The following is an 18,190-nucleotide window of genomic DNA, read 5'->3' as shown; positions in this document are numbered from 1 at the left end:
AAATTTAACCAAGGAAGTGAAAGATCTATACAACGAAAACTACAAGACCTTCTTGAAAGAAGTCGACGACGACATAAAGAGATGGAAAGACATTCCATGCACATGGATTGGAAGAATAAACATAGTTAAAATGTCCATTCTAGCTAAAGCAATCTACGGTTTAAATGCTATCCCAATCAGAATTCCAATGTCATTCTTTACAGACATTGAACAAAGAATCCTAAAATTAATATGGGGCAACAAAAGACCCAGAATTGCTAAAGCAATCCTGAGAAAGAAGAACAAAGCTGGAGGCATCACAATCCCTGACTTCAAAACATACTACAAAGCTACAGTAATCAAAACAGCATGGTACTGGTACAAAAACAGGTGCACAGATCAATGGAACAGAATTGAAAGCCCAGAAATAAAACCATACATCTATGCACAGCTAATCTTTGACAAAGGAGCTGAGGGCCTACAATGGAGGAAAGAAAGTCTCTTCAACAAATGGTGCTGGGAAAACTGGACAGCCACATGTAGAAGAATGAAAATTAACCATTCTTTTTCACCATTTACTAAAATAAACTCAAAATGGATAAAGACCTAAAGATTAGGCCTGAAACAACAAGTCTTCTAGAAGAGAATATCGGCAGTAAACTCTTTGACATCAGCTTCAAGAGAATATTTTAGGACACCATAACCCCTCACATGAGGGAAACAATAGAAAGAATAACCAAATGGGACTTCATCAGACTAAAGAGCTTCTTCAAGGCAAGGGAAAACAGGATTGAAACAAAAAAACAGCCCACTAATTGGGGAAAAATATACACAAGTTATTTATCCGACAAAGGGTTAATCTCCATAATATACAAGGAACTCACACAACTCAACAATAAAAAATCAAACAACCCAATTACAAAATGGGCAGGGGACATGAACAGACATTTCTCCAAAGAAGATATACGGATGGCGAATAGACACATGAAAAGATGCTCATCATCACTAATCATCAGGGAAATGCAAATCAAAACTACACTAAGATATCACCTTACACCTGTTAGAATGGCAAAAATATCCCAAACCAAGAGTGACAAATGTTGGAGAGGCTGTGGAGAAAAGGGAACCCTCATACACTGTTGGTGGGAATGCAAACTGGTGCAGCCACTATGGAAAACAGTATAGAGATTCCGCAAAAAGTTAAGAATAGAAATACCTTATGACCCAGCCATCCCACTACTGGGTATATATCCTGAGAACCTGAAATCAGCAATTCCAAAAGTTCCATGCACCCCTATGTTCATCACAGCATTATTCACAATAGCCAAGTCATGGAACCAACCTAAGTGCCCAGCAACTGATGATTGGATAAAGAAGATGTGGTACATATATATACAATGGAATACTACTCAGCCATAAAAAAGGACAAAGTTGTCCCATTCACAACAACATGGATAGACCTTGAGGGTATTATGTTGAGTGAAATAAGCCAGACAGAGAAAGACGAACTCTGTATGACTCCACTCATAGGTGGTAGTTAACAAGTGGACAAAGAGAACTGATCGGTGGTTGCCAGGGGAAAGGGGGGTGGGGGGAGGGCACTAGAGGTGAAGTGGTGTACCTACAACATGACTAATAATGATGTACAACTGTAATTTCACAAGGATGTTAACTTTCATAACTTTAATTTAAAAAAACACCAAATCCAGTTAAAGTTCAAATTTTTCCCTGCTTAAGTTACAAGATCCTACCATTTTGCTGAGTTTGTCCTTTCTCTGTAGTTAAATGCAGTACTATTAACCATCATAGAAAGTGACCAGTGAATTTTATTAGCATAGCTTTATTGTATCAAAATATCTTAGAAAGACAATAAAAAAGGCAAATGTAATTTCCTCGTGGAAGTGGAGCACCATTTTCCCAAAAGTATATTACTTTATATTGCTTGTCCTATTTTTATTAACTGATAGTGTGTCATGGAATTTGCAACAGCAGGTAGTATTTCTGCTTACCTAATATTTAGAATCAGAGAATCTCTGTGGATAATAACCTATTTTATTTTTACTGTCTCTGTAAAACGTTATGATCCCAAATGTTTCTTAACTCCCTATTTCAATATGCTAATGAAAACATGCCTTTGCCTACAAAAAACAAATAGAAATACCATATGACCCAAATACCACTACTGGATATCTATCCAAAGAACTTGCAATCAGCAATTCAAAAGAGACCCACGCACCCCTATGTTCATTGCAGCATTATTCACAAAGCCAAGACATGGAAGCAACATAAGTGCCCATCGACTGATAACTGGATAAAGAAGATATATAATGGAATACTACTCAGCCATAAAAAAGGATAAAATCATGCCATTCACAACAACATGGATGGACCCTGAGGGTATTATGTTAAGCAAAATAAGCCAGATGCAGGAAACAGTCTGTATGACTCCACTTACATGTGGAAGATAAACAAACATGTGGACAAAGAGAACAGATTAGTGGTTACTGGGGGAAAGGGGGGCTGGGGGGCGGGCACAAAGGGTGAAGTGTTGTGCCTATAATATGACTGATAAATAATAATGTACAACTGAAATTTCAAAAAAAAATGAGACAATTCATATAAGATTCTAAGCTTACCTCATACTGCATAAGAAGATATAAATATATCTTATAATTAACAAAACTTTTTAAAAAGAAGAAATAAATGACAGCTCTTAATTAGAGTTACAAGCGTGAATCTCCTAATTCATTTGTCACAAGCATCATGAAGCCAAGGATTATAATACCCGTGGTTATAACACACCTCTGTCCCTTGTTCAAGAGGCGAATAGAAATTTTCTGGAGACATCAGGACCTGTTCCCTGCCACAGGTCAATACTTTGGAGGTCCATAGGACTTAGTCAAGACAGGTTCTTCAATGGCAGTTTTGGAAAAAAATAACTCAAAATAAGAATAAGGCACAAGTAAGTTAGGCCTCTGGAAGACAGGTGAGTTCATGAGAAGAAGGAATGCCAACTGGATACACCTGACTTCTCACCCGGTCTCCTGGGAGCAGAGTATCAGCAGGAAAAACTTTCTTTCTTTCCACACCATGGTCTCACAGGGAAATGATGCACTCAGAGGTGGGAGTAATGATGGAAACAGCACCTAGTGAGCAGACATAGGGAGCTGTAAATATCTCCTCTGCTGCAGTCCCTCAGCGTGCACAACCTTGAGCAAGAGAGAGCATGGCTGTTGCTCTTAGATTCCTGAGTCTGGCTGGGGAACCAATGTTTTGCTCTTTTCTGCTGTCCAGTCTGGAAACAGAGCTTCAGTCTCCATCATCAACCATCCAAGGGTGAATTTGGACTTGCACGTGGAGGTCTTCCTCTCAGAAACTCCATCCATGTGACACTGAGAGCCCAGTAAGTACCTCAGGAAAGGTTCAGAGAGAGTGGAAGTGGAGAACATTTACCTGAGATCACCTGAGAGCCTAACCAGTCTATCCAAGAGTCTGTCATGTTTATCTGCTTTGCAGGCTAATTAATTTATTATTAATTTATTCAATATGTTAAAAAGAGGAATATCTGTTTGACTCAGGAATACAAGGATCATTGTTGACAATTAGGGAATGGGAATGGAAGTCTATTTCAATGTGACTGAGGAGGGAATGGGAGGGAGAAAGTGGTTCCAATACAGTTAGAATACATCTGAGGAGTTTTGCAGGTAAGAGAGGTAGAAAAATAGATTATTAGGTGTGGAGGCATGTGTGGTGAACCAAGAACATTTTTTAACTTTATAAGTTTCGGTGAATTTGAGAATGTTCTGTGTTTATTAGAAAGACACAGACCCATGGAGAAAGATATTTCTTTGCAACAGCAGTTCTTGAGATATACATTTGATAGTATCATCTCTGACGTTGTCTTCAAATTAAAAAAATTGTATTTAACATGCAGAATGAGGGGCTGGCCCGATGGTGCAGTGGTTAAGTTTGCACGTTCTGCTGCTCAGCGGCCTGGGGTTCGCAGGTTCAGATCCCAGGTGCAGACATGGCATCACTTGGCAGAAGCCATGCTGGGTAGGTGCCCCATGTGTAAAGTAGAGGAAGATGGGCGTGGAAGTTATCTCAGGGCCACTCTTCCTCAGCAAAAAGAGGAGGACTGGCAGTAGTTAGGTCAGGGCTAATCTCCCTCAAAAAAAAAAATACTCAAAATGATGCTAATGAGCTTTACTTTCAAATTATTTTATTACCAAGAGGTGAGAAACAATGGAAAGATTTGAGAGGATAAAAGCAACAGCAACATATCAGCAAAAACTCATGACCAGTGATACCCATTCATTTAGTAATGAGAACTATGCTAAGCTTTTTACACATTTTGACTACTAGTGTCTATCACCTTAGGAGGATGGAAATTACTCTCCCCACTATTTGAGTGAGGATGCTAACATTCAGAATGCACCTGTTGTCTCTCCAAGTTCAAACAGCTAATATGTGGTAGATTGTAGATTCAAAACTTGTTTTTCTGATTCTAAAGTTATTGCATTTGAAGCCTTTTTGTTGTGATTATAAATAGGACTGTATTCTTGACTTCTCTTTCTGCTAGTTCGTTATTAGTAGGAATGCAACTAATTTTTGCTAGGCTGATTTTCTGTCCTGAAATTTGCTGTAGTTTTTTTTATTATTTATAGTAGTTTTCTGATGGATTCTTTAGGGTTTTCTCTATATAGGCTCCTGTCATCTACAGACAGCTACCTTCTTCCTTTCCAGTTTGGATTCCTTTTATTTATTTTTCTTGCCTAATTGCTCTGGCCCAAACCTCCAGTACTATGTTGAGTAAGAGTGGTGAGAGTGGGCACCCTTGTCTTGTTCCTGTTCTCAGAGGTATGGCTTTCAGTTTTTCATCGAGTATGATGTTGTCTGTGGGTTTGTCATATAATGCCTTTGTCATGTTGAGGTACTTTCAGTCTATACCCATTTTATTGAGAGTTTTTATCATAAATCGGTGTTGGTTCTCGTCAGTGCTTTCTCTGTATCTATTGAGATGATTATGTGATTTTTATTCCTCATTTTGTTAATGTGATGTGTTACATTGATTGATTTGCAGATGCTGAACCATCCCTGCATCCCTGGAATAGATCCCCCTTGATCATAGTGTATGATCCTTTTACTGTATCACTGTTTTAGGTTTGACAATATTTTGTTGAGAATTTTCGCATTGATGTCCATCAGCAATATTGGCCTGTAATTTTCCTTCTTTTTGTTGTCCTTCTCTGGCTTTAGTATCAGGGTGATGTTGGCCTTGTAGAAGGTGTTAGGCAGTGTTCTGCCTTCTTCAATTTTTTGGAATATCTTGAGAAGGATAGGTGTTAAATATTCTTTTGAAAGTTTGGTAGGATTTTCCAGAGAAGCCATCTGTTCCCGGACTTTTATTTTTTGGGAGATTTTTTATTACTGTTTCAACCTTTTTACCTGTGATTGGTTTATTCATATTCTCTATTTCTTCTTGATTCAGGTTTGGAATGTTATATGAGTCTAAGAATTTATCCAATCAAAAATGGGCAGAGGATATAAACAAACATTTTTCCAAAGAAGGAATACAAGTGGCCCACAGGCACATGAATCACTAGTTATCAGGGAAACGCAAATCAAAACTACAATAAGATATCACTTCAAACCTGTCAGAATGGCTACAATTAACAAATAAGAAATAAATGTTGGAGAGGATGTGGATAAAAGTGAACCTTCATATACTGCTTATGGGAATGCAAACTGATGCAGTCACTATTGAAAACAGTATGGAAAGCCTTTCTTTTTTTTTCAGGTTTGAGGGCCTTCTTGATCATTTCTTGTAGGAGAATCTTGTGGTGATGCACTCCCTCAGCTTTTGTTTATCTTGGAAAGTTTTAATTTCTCCATCGTATGTGAAGGATCATATTGCTGGATAGAGTGTTGTTGACTAGAAGGTTTTGTCTTTCAGAATTTTGAATATATCATTCCACTCTCTCCTAGCCTGTAAGGTTTCTGCTGAGAAATGCACTGAAAGCCTGATATGGGTTCCTTTGTAGGTTATTTTCTTCTGCCTTCCTGCCCTTAATACTTTTTCTTTGTCATTGACTTGCCAGTTTTACAAATATATGCCTGGGAGAAGGTCTTTTTACATTGATGTAATTAGGAGTTCTATTAGCTCCATTTACTTGCAATTCCAGCTTCTTCCCCAGATTTGGGAAGTTCTCAGCTATTATTTCTTTGAAGAAGCTCTCTGCTACTTTCTCCCTCTCTTGTCTCTCTGGAATACCTATAATCCTTATGTTGCATTTCCTAATTTAGTTGGATATTTCTCAGATAATTTCTTCATTTCTTTTTAGTCTTAGTTCTCTGTCCACATGCAGTGTTTCTATATTTAAATCCTTAAATTACTAATTCTGTCCTCCATAGTATCAGCTCTGTTTTTTAAGGATTCCAGATTTTTAAAATCTCATTCATTCCCAACATTTCCATTTTGTTTTTAGTTTCAATCTCTTTTGTGAAGAATTCCTTTTGCTCATAAATTTTATCCCTGACTTCATTGAACTGTATTTGTCAGTTTTCTTTTAAGTCATTGAGTTCCTTTATGATAACCATTTTGAATTCTCTGTCATTTAGATTGTAAGTTTCTGTGACTTCAGGATTGGTTTCTGGACGCTTGTCATTTTCCTTCTGGTCAGGAGTGTAAATGTATTTCTACATGCTGTTTGATGGAGTGGACCTTTGCCAGCACATATTAGTAGTATCTGGTCTCAGGTTCCACCTGCCACCACTGGGGGGAGGGGAAGGAGCTGTGTTTTCTGAGCCTGCTGCAACCCCTGGCAGTTGTGCCCATCTGTTGAAAGTTGTACCAATAGAGCTGTCTGTGTCTGGCAGCTACTGCTTCACACATACAGTGCAGGCACTCTGACATCTTCCCCTTTCCTGGCCAACTAGCTGAGCTGATGCACCAGGCAGGATGGGGACGGGGGAGGAGGTGCCTTCTTTCCCACCCATGCTTCTGTTGTGTACTCGCTGGCTGTCCTCCTGGGCTGCTCAGCTTAGCAGGGGCACCCCTGCAGTGGCTTAACCACCTTGGTGTGGAGCGTTCCTGCAGTCTGGGAAACAAGTCTGACAGCAAAAGCATTCCCATAGAGGGCTGCCTTTTCCCCCTTCTCCTCTCTGAGTCATGTGCCAGCTGCCATGTGAGGTCTCGCACCCTCAATCACTGCCACTGGGGAGGGGGAGGATATCTACTTACCTCCTTCCACTGCCTACTGGGGGGTCCATCACCCCCACCTTCAGATGTATGGCTACATGGAAATCTCAGATGTCTTTTATGTTGTGTGGATGTCCACTGTTGGTTAATGAATGTCCTTTTCATTGTATCTTAAGGGGGAGAGTCCAGGGGAACAGCTCACTCTGCCATGATGCTGACATCACTCCTCTAATCACCCTGATTTTTTTTTAAAGATGTGTGAGATAAAGAACCTCTTAATTTTCTTCCAGATATTTAGCCTTTATGAAAGCTTTTATTCAACAACCCAGCCTTTACCAGCTAAATTAAAATACAACCGTCTCATATATTAAGTGTCTATATCTACTGAGACCTAATTCCTGATTCATTCAACAAATAGTGAAACATCTGCTATGTGCCAGAAAGTTCTAGGTACACTTAATGCTATATTTTCTTATATCAAGATCTATGCTAATTCATCAATCTATGTTGATATTCTTTGTTTACTGCTATTATATATCATCTTTCAGTTAGTTTTTGATGCTCTACTCAATTTTTTTTAATACAGTTGTATGAAATCACCCTATTTAACTGGTTTCATGTTCTTTGCCATTATATTTAGTTCATAACTTCTCATACTCTCTATTTTTTTTTTCTATATCAGTGCACATATATTCACATACCTTTGGGAAAAACAAAGGTGAATAACACAGGTGAAATCCCTGTTCCACTGGTAATTGCATTATACTGGCAAAGTCAGAGTACAATAAAAAAAAAACATGTTTATGAAATAATATCCTCAAGTAAATTCATATGAAGAAAGTTATTCAGGTTAAGTTGGTGGATTGTCATGGAGTGTGCAAGATTTATAGAGTATGGTCTGGGGAGGAGTTTGCATGTTGGACAAAGACTAGAACCAGGACTAGGCTGTGCCCATTGGCTTTGTCAAAATAGAAAGCAAAAGCTAGGGCCCAATAATAACAAAGATGCTACATAAGAAATGAAAGAAATAGACCTGCTTCATATGCTATTGGATGATATAAAACCCAACTGGTCAAGTAAATGTGGGATAGGTACAGGAAACACAAGTCTTCCACTGACGGATATTTAAAAAGCCAACTTTTGTTGTACTCTGTATGTTTCATTTTGTGAGATGTTAGTTTATACCTTCTGCTAATTTTGCTCTTGGAGTGTTCAATTTGTGATGTGTTTCACAGCATAAAGATGTCACTGACTACTTTTGTCTTTTGGACAAGTTTATTTTTGCTCTTTTATTACTTTTGCTGGGCATCAGAGGACATAACGAGAGTTGGGCTGTTACCAGAACCAATGATGCTTTTACTTCCTCACAATCTCTCAGGGAGCTCCTGAGCTTTCAATATTTCCTCCTCCTCATGTCCTTTTCATTTCTCTCTTCTCTTTCTGTCTTTATTGAAGAGACGGTTTATTTTTCTTTAACTTTAACACAGAAAATAAGCATGCCAATAGAGATCCCCAAGTTTATTTATCCATAGAAAGCTTGCTAACTGGAATTCCTCATATCATTTATACATTCTTTGGGGAAAGTTGGCATGAACCAGCCAGCATGATGTGTATCCACTACTGGACTAATTAGTGTGTCTGGAGGTGAGAAAGCCACAGTAGTAAGTAGCCTCAGAGACCATGGTGGGCCACGGTGTGTGTGCATGTGTAGGTGTGTGCTCCTTGTGGAGTTAGAGCAGTTCTCAGAGCAGGGGTATCTGGGCTCATATATTCCAAGGTTACTCATAATTTAGAGGCCAGAACTCAAACAACAGAATTAACTAAATGGGAGTGTCTATTTAACTTCATGGGACACCATTATAACAAAGTGAAAAAAAGACCTACAAAAACATGAGTGAGGAAATCCCTGTGTCTTGACATTTCAGCCATAGCAGGATGGCCACTTCGTTCCTCAACTTTCTCTGACACCATCTCTCATGTCTCTCCTTCTGGTTCATTCCCCTCAACACACTGGCTTCCTCTTAAGACTTGACTATCTGAAACAAGCACCTTCCACAGGGCCTTTGCAATGGCGGTTCAACCTGAAGGGCATGCATTTCCCTAAATAACCTCAATCTCCCATCCCATCTTCCTTGAGGTCTCTGTTCAAGTGTCACTTTTTTTGTAGCACTTGCCTAAACATCCATAAAAAAAATAACACCCCCATCCTCTCTCTCCTTCATACCTGTGTTCTTTTTCTTCATGGTTCCTGTCACCACGTGACATGCTATTTGGTTATTTTTATTTGCTTATGTTCTTTCTCCATCATTGGATTGTAAGGACTCTTGTTTTTCAGCACTCTGCTCATTGCCTATTCAGTGCCTGGTACATTATTAACACTCATACAGATTCCTCAAAAGAATGGAAAATATTCTCAATTAAATGGTAGTACACATTATGCTTGAGGAACAGATTGAGAGTATAAAAGGAATTTCTAAAGAAAAATGGTGATAGGGATGTCCTAAAAGAGACTATATTATATACATGTATTGAAATTAAATTATTGACTCTAAAAAATAAATGGTAGGATTTATGCTAGGTGACTAATGCTTGCTTGTGTGAAAATTAGTCATTTATTTCTATATATCCCGGTAGTCACCTCCAACACGTGGAACCAAGGAGCCTCACAGGAGTTTCAGAATTTCTTCATCTGGGATTTTCAAAGGAACCAGAACTGCAGCCCCTCATATTTGGGCTTTTCCTCTCCATGTACCTGATCACTCTGTTTGGAAACCTGCTCATCATCCTAGCCACCATCTCAGACTCCCACCTCCATACACCCATGTACTTCTTCCTCCTGCCTTTTGTAGAAATCTGTTTCATTTCTATCAGTGCCCCGAAGATGTTGATGAATATACAGATAGAGAGCAAAGTTGTAACCTGTGCAGGTTGCATCACCCAGATGTGCTTTCTCCTATTTTTTGCAGGCTTGGACATCTACATCCTGTCTGTGAGGACCTGTGACCAATTTTTGGCCATCTGTCACACTCTGCACTGCACAGTCCTCATGAACCAACAACTGTGTGAGCTGCTGGTTCTGATATCCTCGATCATGAGTGTTTTGCATTCTTCGTTACAATGCAAAATAGTGTTGCAGCTGTGCTTCTACAGATTTCATATTCCCCTTTTCTTCTATGAAATCGATCAGGTGGTCCAACTTGCTTGCTATGACACATTTCTTAATGACATGGTGATGCATTTTGGAGTTAGGCTGCTGGGTGGTTGTCCCTTGGCTGGTATATTTTTCTGATATTCTAAAACAGTTTTCTCAACTTGTAGAATCACATCAGCTCAGGGGAAACATAAAGCATTTTCCACCTGTGCATTTCTCAGTTGTCTCCTAATATTATTGTACAGTCCTATGAGTGTACCTTAGCTCTGCTTCTACCCAAAGCTGGCAGTCAAGTTCAGTATACTCAGTGATGCACACCATGGTCACACTCATGCTGAATCCCTTCATCTATAGTCTGAGGAATAAGGACATAAAGAGGACTCTGAAAACATTCTTTGAGAAGGAAATTGTGAAAGGGCCAATTGTCCTAGTACTGATGCACATGATAGCAGGATGCAAGCCTGAGAGCCAGATATTGTGATTCTTTGATCAGATTGTGGGAGTAGAGTTTACTCCTTTTATTTACTTCCATTTCTTTGATTTCAACTTCTCCATACAATGTAACTTGCTTTGTTAACCTTTCTGCTCTCTGATATCTAACTGAATTTTCTTTTGTCCTTTTTCTACTCTTCTAAGTTGATTCTCAATCTTGGATGAAATATTTGGAAATTCCCATTTGTCTCATGGGACTACATGGATATCTTAAGAATAATTTCTTCTGAAATGAAATGTACCATACTGAGTAATGTTTCTTTCATTTCACTAAAAGAATAATCATGAGTTGTACTACTCCTATAGAAAAAAAATACATTTGGCAGCAAAGGCCATTTACATAATTTCATAGGAAAGGAAAATATGAGGCCACAGTTTATCACTTTGTGGTACATAATTCCTTTATCACTGCCATAGCTGCTCTTCTTAAAAATGTAGACTTTAACATATAATGTGTTTTATAACAGGTTGTTGGGTGTTATTTGCTCATTAGGGTTCTGTTTTCTTATTTAGCTCAGTGTCCACATTGCCTACCCTAGTCACTTGTGAAACTGATAATCAAATAAATGTCTCCAGTTGTGTAGTCTGCATGGAAACACAAATTCCAATAAATAGTTTAACATAATAGAGCCACAGAGTCACAGATGATTTTAAGTATTGTGAAGCAAAAACTTAAGTCATACATTTATAACTATGCAAACTATTTCTTATGGTACATACATACTTATTGATGTATGTAAGATCCATGTCCGTGGGTCAAGGGGTTTATCATTGAAGTAAAGGATTGTTTGGCATAATTATGTTTTCTATTGAATTATCCTCCTGATTCTGCTTGAATATGATTCTACTATTTTCAAATATAATTCCTTCCCTCGCTCTAAATGAAATATCTCCCCCATTCTAAATCTTGTCATCACCACTAAAGGAGTAGTGAATGAACAATGTCAATATCATCCATTATATATGTCATCTATATAAAATAAAATATATAATATATTAATTGTCATATGTCATATATACATTACATATATATATATGTATATATATATATATATAGTCAAGGAATGGGTCAGTAGAGAACTTAAATTCCTGTCCAGTCCTGTGATTCACAGTCACAAGTTTTGCACAAACATGCATGTCCTTCAAACTCTCCTGGTTCCCTATAAGGAAAGCTCAGTGGAGTCACTTTTTAATACAGTTGTATGAAATAAACTTGAATAACAGATTAATCATGAATGGTAAATTCAAATAGGATAAATGCCTAGAATGAGAAGCAACAGATTTTTGTAATTTCCTTCAGTTCTGTTCACCTTGATTATTGTATCAGTCAACTGTTGTTGCATAAGAAGTAATCCTAAAAGAAAATGGTTTATTTATTTTCCTTTTGCTGAGGAAGATTAGCCCTGAGCTAACATCTGTGCCATCTTCCTCTATTTTTAGTATGTGGGTCACTGTCATAGCATGGCTGACAAGTGGTGTATGTCCACACCCAGGATCCAAAACCCACAAACCTGGGCCACCAAAGTGGAGCATGCCGAACTTTAACCACTACACCATGGGGCTGGCCCCAGCAAATGGCTTAATATAATGCATTTATTATCAAATGGGATTATATGATGGAGACTCAATATGAGCTCTGATCATCTCCTCACAAACCTACAGTCAGCTGTCAGTCCTTATAGTGTGTTTCTGAGGTGCATCCATGATCCTGTGTGCAGTTGTAGTGCTCTTCTGTCTTGAACCAGTTTATGTCACTTTGCTCTTTTATATATAGTTAGTCTTTAGTTAATGCAAAAAATGTGTTCATCGAACATTAATTGCTTTATTTTTTTAAATGTATGCTTTTTGTTTGGTGAGGAAGATTGTCCCTGAGCTAACATCTGTTGCCAATCTTCCTTTTGTTTTCTCCCCAAAGCCGTAGTACCTAGATGTGTATCTTAGTCCTACGTCATTCTAGTTCTTCTATGTGTGGTGCCTCTGCAACATGGCTTGGTGAAGAGTGGGTAGGTCCATGCCCAGGATCCAAATCAGTCAACCCTGGGCCACCAAAGCAGAGCACATGAACTTAAAGAGCTTGGCCACTGGGATGGCCCCCAATTGCTTTATTTTAATTCCACTGTTCCTATATCCATATATGACACTTTGCTTCCTTCCTAGTGAGAAGGGATATCTCCCAGTGCCTTTAGGTGCAACTCAGCTACATATGCTCTAGATCCTATCCTGAGCCAGGCACAGCCAAAGATTTTTATTCTTCACTAATTCATTGGATTGTAATTACATAAAACAAGCTGCACATTTGTAAAGCATATATTTTTAAAAACTTAAAAGACATACAAAAATTAGGAGTATATACTACATGGTTCCAATTATGTATAATTTGAAAAGATGTACAATAAGTTTTACCATAAGTTTTAAGTTTTGGTTATGTTGTTAAAACTGCAATCACTCTGAGCCTCAGTTTCCTTATTTTTGAAGGTAATGTGGGATGATAAAGCCTAACTTCAGACAGATGTTGTGAGGAATAAATAAAATGTGTAGAAATACCTTGTTGAGTCCAAAGAAAATGCTCAAGGTTAGAAGTATGTGTACATTTGTATACATCTTTCTCTCATATGAACATGCTCACACACATATATGTACACACACATACACAGAGACACAGGTAAATCCCATCTATTACATTGAAAGAAAACCTGAGAGAAGGTTGGAGGGGAAATGAAAATAATCAATATTTGAATTCACATAAAATAGAAAGAATGTGAAAATCTTGACATAAATATTTAGAGTAGAATGGGAGTCCTTAATTTTAGTACTGAATTGCTTTTCCTATCTTAAATCCTCAAAGACCTCAACATCAGAACCACATATACATTTATCCAATATGAAACTCTCTGTACCAGGTAACGGGGCCAATGTCTCCAAATTGACTTTAAATTTCTTCTTCTACATAAGGTGGGATTTCAACACAAAATGTCTTTACCTAAGGGAAGCTCACTGAATGAATCTAAAGGCTTAAACTCAGTTCCTATGACCAATATTTGATTGAACAAATGTTTCTACTACATTCCTAGTGCTGCTGTAACAGATTGTCACACTAGTGGATCAAAACCAACAATTTTCTATCTCAAAGTTATAGAAAGTCAGAAGCCTGAAATGGGTCTAATTGTGCTAAAAGTAACATGTCTGCAAGATGGTGACCCTTCTGGCAGCTCCCGGAGAGAATGAATTCCCTATCCTATCCAAGTTTCTAGTGGCCACCTGCATTCCTTGTCTCATGGCCCTTCCTCCCTCTTCAAACCTAGCTGCATAGCATTTTCAAATGTCTTCCTGACCCCAATTCCTTTTCCTCTCTCTTCCACATTTAGCGGACTATTGTTATTACATTACCCCAACCTGGATAATCCAGGCTTACCTTCTTATATCAAATCAATGACTGGCAAGCTTGTTTCATCTGCTAGTTGAATTCCGCTTGCTCTGTAAACTAACATATTCAAAAGGTCTTGGGATTAGGATGTAGACATCTTTTGAGGCCCTTATGCTGCCTACTTCAAAGTCTTTTTCAGATATAATCTATTTGACATTGCTCGAGAGCCCTTATATATAAAAAATAGAATACAGAGTTTATCGCCACCTATAGAGTGAGTGAAAAACTTTTCTTTCAAAATTACATACACAGAAGATCCTTGGTCCAGAAGACCTAAAACTACCTACATCTGACTCTAACACAGGACCACACCTTGCTACTGAAACTGTAATCCACAGACCAGGACCTGCAGCATCAGCACCAAGTGGGAGCTTGTCCCTGAGCCCAGTGGAGACCTCATGAATCAAAATTCACATTTGAACTACAATCCTTGGTAATTTGTAGGAATAAGGATGTTAGAGAAGTGCTGGTATAAAATAAATTTTCTCACCTTCTCACTGTTGGCATTCGGGACAGGAGATTTATTTGTGTTGGGCACTGTCCTTTGCATTATAGGTGTTGAGATGCATCCCTTCAGGCATTGCCAAATATCCCCAGTGGCAAAGTCATCTCTGTTTGGGAACCACTGCCCCAGAGTTTGAGAACTGGAAGCATCCTGACAGCTTCCAGCAAGTCTCCATGCTGTACTCAGTGTATAACTTTGAGCAGAACATTAAATTCTGCTGAACCCTATTTCTACAATATGGAATGCAGTGCATTCTAAAAGTTAAATCAGACTATCCCTAAAAAGTATTAAGCTAGGTTACAGTGCTTAAAAATACCTAAATATGTCTCATAGTTACTATTTTATAATGAGAGACTAAATGATAGTTCTTAACTAGTGATATAAATATGTTATATAAATATGAGATTCCTAAGTACTTTGGCAAATGTTCAGAAAACCAGGGAGTGTAGTGCCCCAGGTTTTATATCAAATGAACATAGTTATCCTTTTTATAAAGAAGGGACTAATAATTTTCTGGAGATATCAGGGGTTATATGCCACCATTAACCAATGCTTGGAAGATTGAATGGATGTAATCAAGACAGAATCCTCAGTCCTAGACTTTGGAGAAAACTCTTACTCAGAGTTTGGATGAGGTGCTGAGGGTTAAAGCTCTGGAAGCATAACAGTTCCTGGAGAATGAGTAATAAAAACAGAATTATCCTGGTTTATAATCTGGTCTCCTAGGAACAGAAACAACAGGAAAATTTTCCTTTCTGTCAAGACCTGTCCCCCACAGGGAAATTGTGTATGTAGAGGTGGGAATAACAATGAAAAATACCTAATGAGAAGATATAGTGAGCTGTAAATATCTTGTCTGCTGCAGTCCCCAGCCTGTGCAACCTTGGACTAGACAGGATATTGTTGTTTCCTTTGGAGTCCTAAGTCCAACTTAGGGATCAATTCTTGACCCCTTCCAGCTGTCTTGTGGGGGCACTATTATCAACCTTTCTTGAGGAATTTGGACTTCCACAGAGAGAACTTTCTCTCTAGGTTCTCATCCAGGTGAGTCTGTGAGCCCAAGAGACACTGCAGGAGAAGATCAGAGAGAACAGAAGTCTAGAACATTTATCTGAGGTCATCTGAGAGCCAGCAGAGTGCAGCCCAGGTACCGAGGTCACTGTGGTTGTCAGCTGGCTTGATTCATAAGTTAGTGTATTTCTTATAGTACTAAACAGAGAAGTGAACATTGACCTCAGCAATGCAAGGTCAGCGTTGCTAATTATATGATAATAATGGATGTCAAATTGGAAGAGGGAATGGGAGGCATAAAACATTTCTAATAAAAGTTGAACATAAACCCATTGATATTATTAATTAATGAGAGTGGGGAAATAGGATGTTAACTGTGGAGTGATTTAAAGTGAAGTGAGGGTATCTTCCTATTTTTAAGGTGGGGCATATTTGACTATGTTTCCATATTGATGAAAAAGTTCTAGACCAAGAAGTGTTTCCAAATGCATGCTTGCAACAACAGTTCATGAGACATACACATCACAGTATCTACTCTCACTCCAGAATTCACATAAAAAAATAGTTAATATCTGAAGAGGAGTACGCTAACCAGTTGTACTTCACAATTATTTCATTATCTGTGAGGCTTAATGAATGTATATGTGCCTTTGTTAGCTTTTACTTTCTGGGTCTCAAATTGTCAACAAGAGCCTTTGCTTTTGTGTGGTAGGGCTGGAGTGTTTTCATTCCAGTCTTTGATCACATTCTTTCAAAATAAGAGCTGAAGTTTTGTTTGTTTTTTCCACAAAATGACGTTGCCATTTAGTTCTTTTATGTATGTAGAGATGCCTATGTGAGAATGTCTGAGACTTTTTTGCTGGGAAAGTTTTGCCCTGTGCTAACATCTCTTGCCAAGCTTCCTCTCTTTTTTCCTCCTCAAAGCTGAAGTATGTAGTTGTATATCTAGTTGTAGGTCCTTCTAGTTCTTCTGTGTGAGCCACCACCACAGCACAGCTACTGACAGATGGGTGGTGTGGTTCCACCACTGGGAAGCAAACCTGGGCCCTGAAACTGAGCAGCAACTACTAGGCAATCAGGCTGACTTGAAATGTTATAAATTTTGTGTGGTCACTCTACCAGTCAATCACATAGTGTTCTCTCCATTGCTTTTTAAAGATTTTTTTATTTTTCCTTTTCCTCCAAAAGCCCCCCAGTACATAGTTGTGTATTTTTAGTTGCGGGTCCTCTTAGTTGTGGCATGTGGGATGCCACTTCAGCATGGCTTGATGAGCAGTGCCATGTCTGCACCCAGGATTCGAACTGGTGAAACCCTGGGCCACCGAAGCAGAGCATGAGAACTTAACCACTCAGCCACGGGACAGGCCCCTCCATTGCTTTTTAATTTTTTTAAATTTTTCTTACAAAGAATTGAAATGCCACTTTAATATTCTTCACTTGCAAATTCTTGCTTTAAACAAAAATGATAGTGAATTCTCCTGCATTCTTAATGTTAATAAACCACTGTTTGTACATATTTCTTTTTATTTTATCTCTGTTATTCCTTATTGTCCCTTCTGCCGTTTTGTGGTTAAATGTATTTTTAAACATTGTTGTCACCCTTGGCCATCATATGGAAAGCATTCTTTACCATTTGACTGAAAATCACATTTATATTCTGGGAGTGTATTTGAATTCATATATATTTATATAAGAATAAACTATAACATGAATACTGCTTCCTCCCTGCATTTTAAAAGCCCTTCTCTAGTATCCTTTTAGTTCCATGTCTTTGGCAATTTAATCTCGAATCAGTGTCCTATGTTGATATCATTAAATTATTACTATTTTAAGTCTTTCTAAACTTTTTTAAATTTTTATTTTTTAATTTATTTTTCATTGTAGTAACATTGGTTTATAATATTATATAAATTTCAAGTATACATCATCATATTTCAGTTTCTGTGTAGGGTACATCATGTTCACCACCCAGAGACTAATTACCATCCATCTCTACACACATGTGCCTTATCACCCCTTCTGCCCTCCTCCCTCTTGTGTAATTTTGTTTCTGGTCTCTCAATTCTATTCCATTAATCTGTGCGTCTATTTTTGTGCCAGTACCATTCTGTTTTGATTATTACAGCTTTGTAGTATATTTTGAAAACAGGGAGTGTGATACCTCCAGCTTTGTTCATTTTTCTCAGGATTCTTTTGGCTATTCGGGGTCTTTTGTTGTTCCATATAAATTTTAGTATCCTTTGTTCTATTTCTGTGAAAAATGTTGTTGGGACTTTAACAGAGATTGCAATGAATCTGTAGTTTGCTTTAGCAAGTATGGACATTTCAAGTATGTTAATTCTTCCAATCCAAGATCATGGAATATCTTTCCATTTCTTTGTGACTTCCTCAATTTCTTTCCATGTTTTAGAGTTTTTAGTGTACAGA

The 18,190-nt window shown here is 38.1% G+C and overlaps 1 pseudogene; it reads left to right on the top strand.

Annotated features, from left to right (window-relative positions):
* Window positions 1–9,926: 9,926 nt before the first annotated feature.
* LOC124225627 (olfactory receptor 7A10-like) lies at window positions 9,927–10,812 on the top strand (annotated as a pseudogene).
* The last annotated feature ends 7,378 nt before the right edge of the window (window positions 10,813–18,190 follow it).

This window comes from Equus quagga, chromosome 14, assembly GCF_021613505.1.
Source record: "Equus quagga isolate Etosha38 chromosome 14, UCLA_HA_Equagga_1.0, whole genome shotgun sequence".
NCBI classification, from domain to species: Eukaryota; Metazoa; Chordata; class Mammalia; order Perissodactyla; family Equidae; genus Equus; species Equus quagga.
Note: the sequence above shows the minus strand (reverse complement) of the source record. Positions and strands in the feature narration are given on the sequence as shown.